Below are 5,996 nucleotides of genomic sequence, written 5' to 3'. Positions count from 1 at the left end.
TGTCGACTGGAGGACGTGCGTCAGGATAAAGGTGTCAGGCCACCTTTGCATTAAATGCCCCCGCGATTTGGTCGGTTGGCGTGGCGATTTGGCCAGGGTTGCTTCTTGGCGAAGACTGGGCCTCGGGCGAGCCGGAAGTATGTTCGTCGCTGGAGGGGGGCCTCGGGCGAGACGTAGATCCTCCGGGGTCGGCTGCCCTTGCCCGAGGCTGGGCTCGGGCGAGGCGTGATCCAGTCCCTCGAATGGACCGATCCCTGACTTAGTCGCACCCATCAGGCCTTTGCAGCTTTGTGCTGATGGGGGTTACCAGCTGAGAATTAGGAGTCTTGAGGGTAGCCCTAATTATGGTCCCCGACAATATACGTCACCCTTCCGTATCGTCATCGAGCTTGTCGAACCCCGTTCTTCCCTGCTCGACCTCGTCGAACCCCGAATCCCGGATGTTGGACAAAAGTAAGCGAGGTATGTGTGTATTGCTTATCAAGTGCTCGGTCGAAGACTTCAATCGAAGGTCATCGTCGTTTCGTGCGTCATCAAGGAATCCCAAGAATCGGGTGAAGACGAAGCTAGCAGCGTGAAGTTCGGATAGAATCTGCCCAGCGCTCGACAAATTGCCTAAATCGGAGAATCATTACCGATCTTGCGGATTCGAGTCAGCTATTCGAACGGTGAGCCTATTTACTATTCTTACTATAGATTTTATGATCGTAAAATAAAACACTTAGTTTGCGTATGAAGTTTAAATTAGAAATACCAGTGATGCTAGGTGTGCTTCGAGGAGTTTAGTTACCGAGTATATTCGAACTAGTTCTATTTTACAGAGTGTAGTATTTCGGTGACGCGTAGATAAATTTAGTGTTTTAACCAATTATCTGTAGGTCTGTCGATGTTAATTATATTCGGTGTGTTTGCACGATGGAGTCAATGCCATGCTCTAGTAGTTAGTATAATCAGTCTATGTTTATGATCGGTTAATGTCGTAACCAACTAATGTGTTATATAAATTAATCTGGAAAATAGTTTAGAAGGTTAATAAAGGTTCTTCTATAATTTTATAAACATTAGGTGTCCCAGAATCGTAAAGCTAAAATTGTAAGTTAATTAGTATACTCTCTAAACCAGGCATGAATGTGTGCTGGTCGATTTTGCGATTTCAATGGATCAACTATTGCTACTTCGAATATTTAGGATCAAGTAACATCGATATATTGTAACTAAGGATGATAGTGTATGTTTATAATTAATTCTTGCTTGATAATAGGATTAACTATGATTAAACAAGAGAAGTGTAATTATTGCGCTTAGTCGTATGTCGATAACTAGTGTTTTCGTATTAAATAGTACGACGCTTCATCACTAAGTGTTTAATTCTTGTCGGTGTAGCACTATTTAGATCTGTGTTATTTCTGTCTATATGCATTCATGTGCATAATGCATTTCATTCAGGTACGTGAATTAACCACGTGATGCAAAGAACTAGAACTCAGTCGACCACAAGATGGTGCTGATGAACGGAACTGAAGATGGACAGACGAAACAAGTATCAGAACAAGGATGATCGTCAAGTGGTCGCCACCTAACAAACAATAACGTAGTGTTTATTCCAGGCAAGCTCCGGTGCATGCAACCCCTTCCTTGTGCTTTTAAATTAGTTTTACACACTTTAAGTCTAGTGAATGTGCATTAGGTTCATAGGAGTTGCTTGGAAACCCTTTGATGCATTGCCTACCTTGATATCCATACCTTTATAGATACTTCTAATGAAGTATCAAAATATGATTTACAAAAATGCTTATCCCTGCTTAGATCTTGTGGATAGAGGTTGTCCTTTGCGTTAATGCCTAGCTCAGGGGTTATCCTGAGGAAGGATGGCTTCTGCCTGCAAGAATATTTTCATTGGGAGAAATGGTGGGATCTTACTGCAAAGTTCCCTATAATGCTCTTTTCATCCTAAGGAATACAAACAATCCTAAGGATGGAAGTACTTAAATCGGGACTTGGGCTAGGAACAGGTGATGTTCTACCCAGGTTGATTAAGGATTATACTGAATGTAGGCCTGCTAACCGAGGACCTTTTAACTGGTCACATGCCTCATCATGGGTAAGCTTTGCCTCGAGCAGACTAATACCAGAATAAGATAACACGCAATGGGAGTGGAGAGATGGCGAGAGTAGCGTGTACCCTCTGTGGCAAGAGGCTGGACGGTGGTGTATCTGTGCTCTCGGTTGGCGTGAACCTGATCTGGTCTTAAGAACCTCGGTGGTGAGTTGACATATGCAAGGGTTAAGTGCTACATATGTCGTGTGATCGCAGATCCCCCGCTGGGTATTAATCGATTCAGGATCGTCGTTACTTCTCGGATATAAATACTTGGTCACTGGCTTGTAATCTAAGTCATGGATGGAATCTTAATGAGCAAAAATCATGTTGGATTGATTAATGTGATGGTGAAATTAGACTAGATGCAAACAAGGTCTATTAATACTTAATCTAGCATTAAAATGTTGAAAGTAAGGACTCACTTTAGTAAGCTATTTCTGCAAAAGTATCTAAGTTGATTCTTGCTAAAGCCTTTTCTTTGATTCCTATTTAACCATCATACCCTTGAGAGTCTTTTCTTTAGTCGGGTAAGTCTTGCTGAGTACTTGCGTACTTAGGGTTATACCCATTGTTGCTGCAGGTTACAAGTCACTTGATTGTGATTGGTGTTAAGCGCCGGTGGGCACGACCTTCTATAAGTCTAAGTACTTCTTCTATACTTCTTTTGAGGATGGTCACTTAAGCTAGCATATATTTCAAAACTACAAATAATTTATAACAGTTCAAAGTTACTCCTTTGAATCACTTTTTGTAATCACTCCGATCATGTACATCATAAAACATGATGTAACTTGTAAAATTTGGTAATAAGATTTCCGCTACAAATTGTTGGTGTGTGATTTGTGTTTACTTAATCCCGCGGTTCTGGTTGTAAGTGGTTTATCTGAGGTCCATGGGGCACTCGGACACATCCTGTTAAATTATCTGGTGCACATGCATAGCCGTCTGAGGTCTTCGAGACAATGGCAGGTGCATGTGGGCATAATAACTTGGGAGGTTCTGCAACATATATACTCGACCGTGAGGCTTTACATGCGGGTATGATAACTATGTGCTCCTAAGTAATAGTGAACCGACTGAACTTATCTTCCTATTATCCTGCCGACTTATCCTCGTTCAGTTCTGACGTCCGAGGGTGCTGCGCGGGAGAATCGGATTAAAGCTGCGGATAACGTTTAAATCCATTGGGCTGCCTGGGCTCGAGTGGACCCAGGGGATATCTGTCCCCCACAATACTCGTCTCCCATTCATCACCTCTTCTTCTCGGGCTGAGCAGGCTTTTGACCTGGTTCATTGTGATCTCTGGACCTCTCCTGTACTCAGTCTTTTTTGATGACTTTTCCCATTTTCTTTGGACTTTTCCTCTTAGATTGAAGTCCCACACATTCACCACCCTCACACACTTCTTTGCCTGGGTCTCCACCCAGTTTCACCGCCCGGTCCGTGCCCTGCAGTGTGACAACGGCCGCGAGTTCGATAATCACGCCTCCCGCTCTTTCTTTCTCACTCATGGCGTCCAGTTGCATCTCTCGTGCCCTTACACTTCTGCCCAAAACGGCCGGGCCAAACACATGATTCGCACCACCACAAATATGATCTGCTGCCTTCTCTTCCAGGCATCTCTCCCTGCTAGCTACTGGACAGAGGCCATGCACACTGGCACCCACCTTCTCAACCGTCTTCCCTCCAAGGCGGTGAGCCACCCTACTCCCTACTTCGCCCTGTACGGCACAACCCCCACCTACGACCACCTTCGTGTGTTCGGCTGTGCCTGCTACCCTATCACTTCAACTACTGCCCCCATAAGCTTTCTCCTCGCTCCACCCGCTGCCTCTTCCTTGGCTACTCATCTGACCACAAGGGGTATCGGTGTCTGGACCTCGCCTCCCACCGCATCATCATCTCTCGTCACGTCGTCTTCGATGAGGATGTGTTTCCCCTTGCTGGCCCCTCCCCACCTACCGATCTTGACTCCCTCCACGAGTCCGATCTGGTCTCTCCCTCCTCCCAGGCGCCCCGCCTTGCGCTGTTACCCGCACCCTGTGCAGCCTCGATGCCGCGGCTAGCGCATATTCCCGCGCCACGCGCGGCCCCGTCGACCCCGCCTGCGCCACGCGCGGCCCCGTCGACCACGCCTGCTCCACGCGCGGCCCCATCGACCACGCCTGCGCCTCGCGTGGCCCCGCCGACCCCTCCCGCACCATGTGCGGCCCCGTCGACACCCATGGCTCGCTTTGCCGACCCCGCACTCGTCTACCACCGCCGCCGCCATGTCACTACCTTGACACCGGCTGACTCGGGCCCATTGACGAGCCCAGTGTGCTTCGCCGACCCCGCCGTCGTCTATCACTGCTGCGAGTTGGCCACGCCCGCGGCCCCCGACGTCCCGGCCGACCGCCCCGAGCCACCGGTGTACCACCCAGTCGCCATCCACTGTGATTTCGGGCACGTCCACCCGATGGTGACCCGGCGCACCGCCAGCGTTCTTTGACCTGTCGACCGGCTGATCTTGGCTGCTGATACGACTACGACCCCACCAGATGCCTCTCCGGTCCCCTCCTCTGTTCACACCGCTCTCGCCGACCCCCACTAGCGATGCGCTATGGAGGAGGAGTACGCGTCCCTCCTGGCCAACCACACCTGGGACCTGGTGCCGTGTCCACCAAGCACCAATGTGGTCACCGGCAAGTGGCTATTTCGCCACAAGCTTACCTCGGACGGCTCCCTCGACCGCTACAAGGCCCGTTGGGTCCTTCGGGGCTTCACCCGACGCCCCAGAGTGGACTACGACGAGATCTTCAACCCCATCATCAAGTTCGCCACTGTCCGCACCGACCACTCCCTCGCCCTCTCCCGGGACTAGGCGATCCATCAGCTCGACGTCAAGAATGCCTTCCTCCACGGCACCCTGACGGAGACTGTCTATTGCAGCTAGCCCACCGGCTTTGTCGACGAAGCCCATACGGATCTGGTCTGTCGGCTGAACCGCTCCCTCTACGGCCTCAAGCAGGCGTCGTGGGCCTGGTACAGTCGCTTCGCTTCCTACTTGGCCTCCATCGGCTTCGTCGAGGCCAAGTCGGTCACGTCCCTCTTCATCTATTGCCGCGGCGATGACACCGTCTTCCTTCTGTTCTACGTTGACGACATTGTGCTCACGGCATCCACCGCCGACCTTCTACAGCGCACGATCGTCGCCCTACAGTGGGAGTTCGCGATGAAGGACCTGGGGCCCCTACACCACTTCCTCGGTATCACCGCCGAGTCCCGGCCCCAGGGTCTCTTCCTCCATCAGCGCCAGTACGCTGTCGACATACTGGAGCGGGCTGGCATGTCCGACTGTAAGCCCTGCTCCACGCCTGTCAACACTCAAGCGAAGCTCTCAGAGGACGACGAGCCCCCGGTCGCCGATGCGACGTCCTACCGGAGCCTGACCGGCGCGCTCCAGTATCTCACCTTCTCTAGGCCTGACATCACCTACACCATCCAGCAGGTGTGCCTGCATATGCACACTCCATGGGAGCCTCATCTCACCGCTCTCAAGCGGATCCTGCGCTACCTCCGTAGCTCCCTCGACTATGACCTCCTAATCCGACCATCCCCGACGTCGGAACTCGTGGTCTACACCGACGTCGACTGGGCTCGCTGTCTAGACACGCGTCGATCCACCTTCAGTTACGCCGTGTTCCTGGGCGCCAACGTCATCTCCTGGGCCGCCAAGCGGCAGCTCGTCGTCTCTCGCTCCAGTGCTGAGGCCGAGTACTGCGTTGTGGCCAACGGCATGGCAGAGGCCTCCTGGCTGCGACAGCTCCTCCACGAGCTCCACAATCCCCTCCAAGCATGCCACTCTCGTCTATTGCGACAACGTCAGTGCGGTCTACCTCTCCACCAATCCCGT

Source organism: Zea mays, chromosome 7, assembly GCF_902167145.1.
Source record: "Zea mays cultivar B73 chromosome 7, Zm-B73-REFERENCE-NAM-5.0, whole genome shotgun sequence".
NCBI classification, from domain to species: Eukaryota; Viridiplantae; Streptophyta; class Magnoliopsida; order Poales; family Poaceae; genus Zea; species Zea mays.
Note: the sequence above shows the minus strand (reverse complement) of the source record.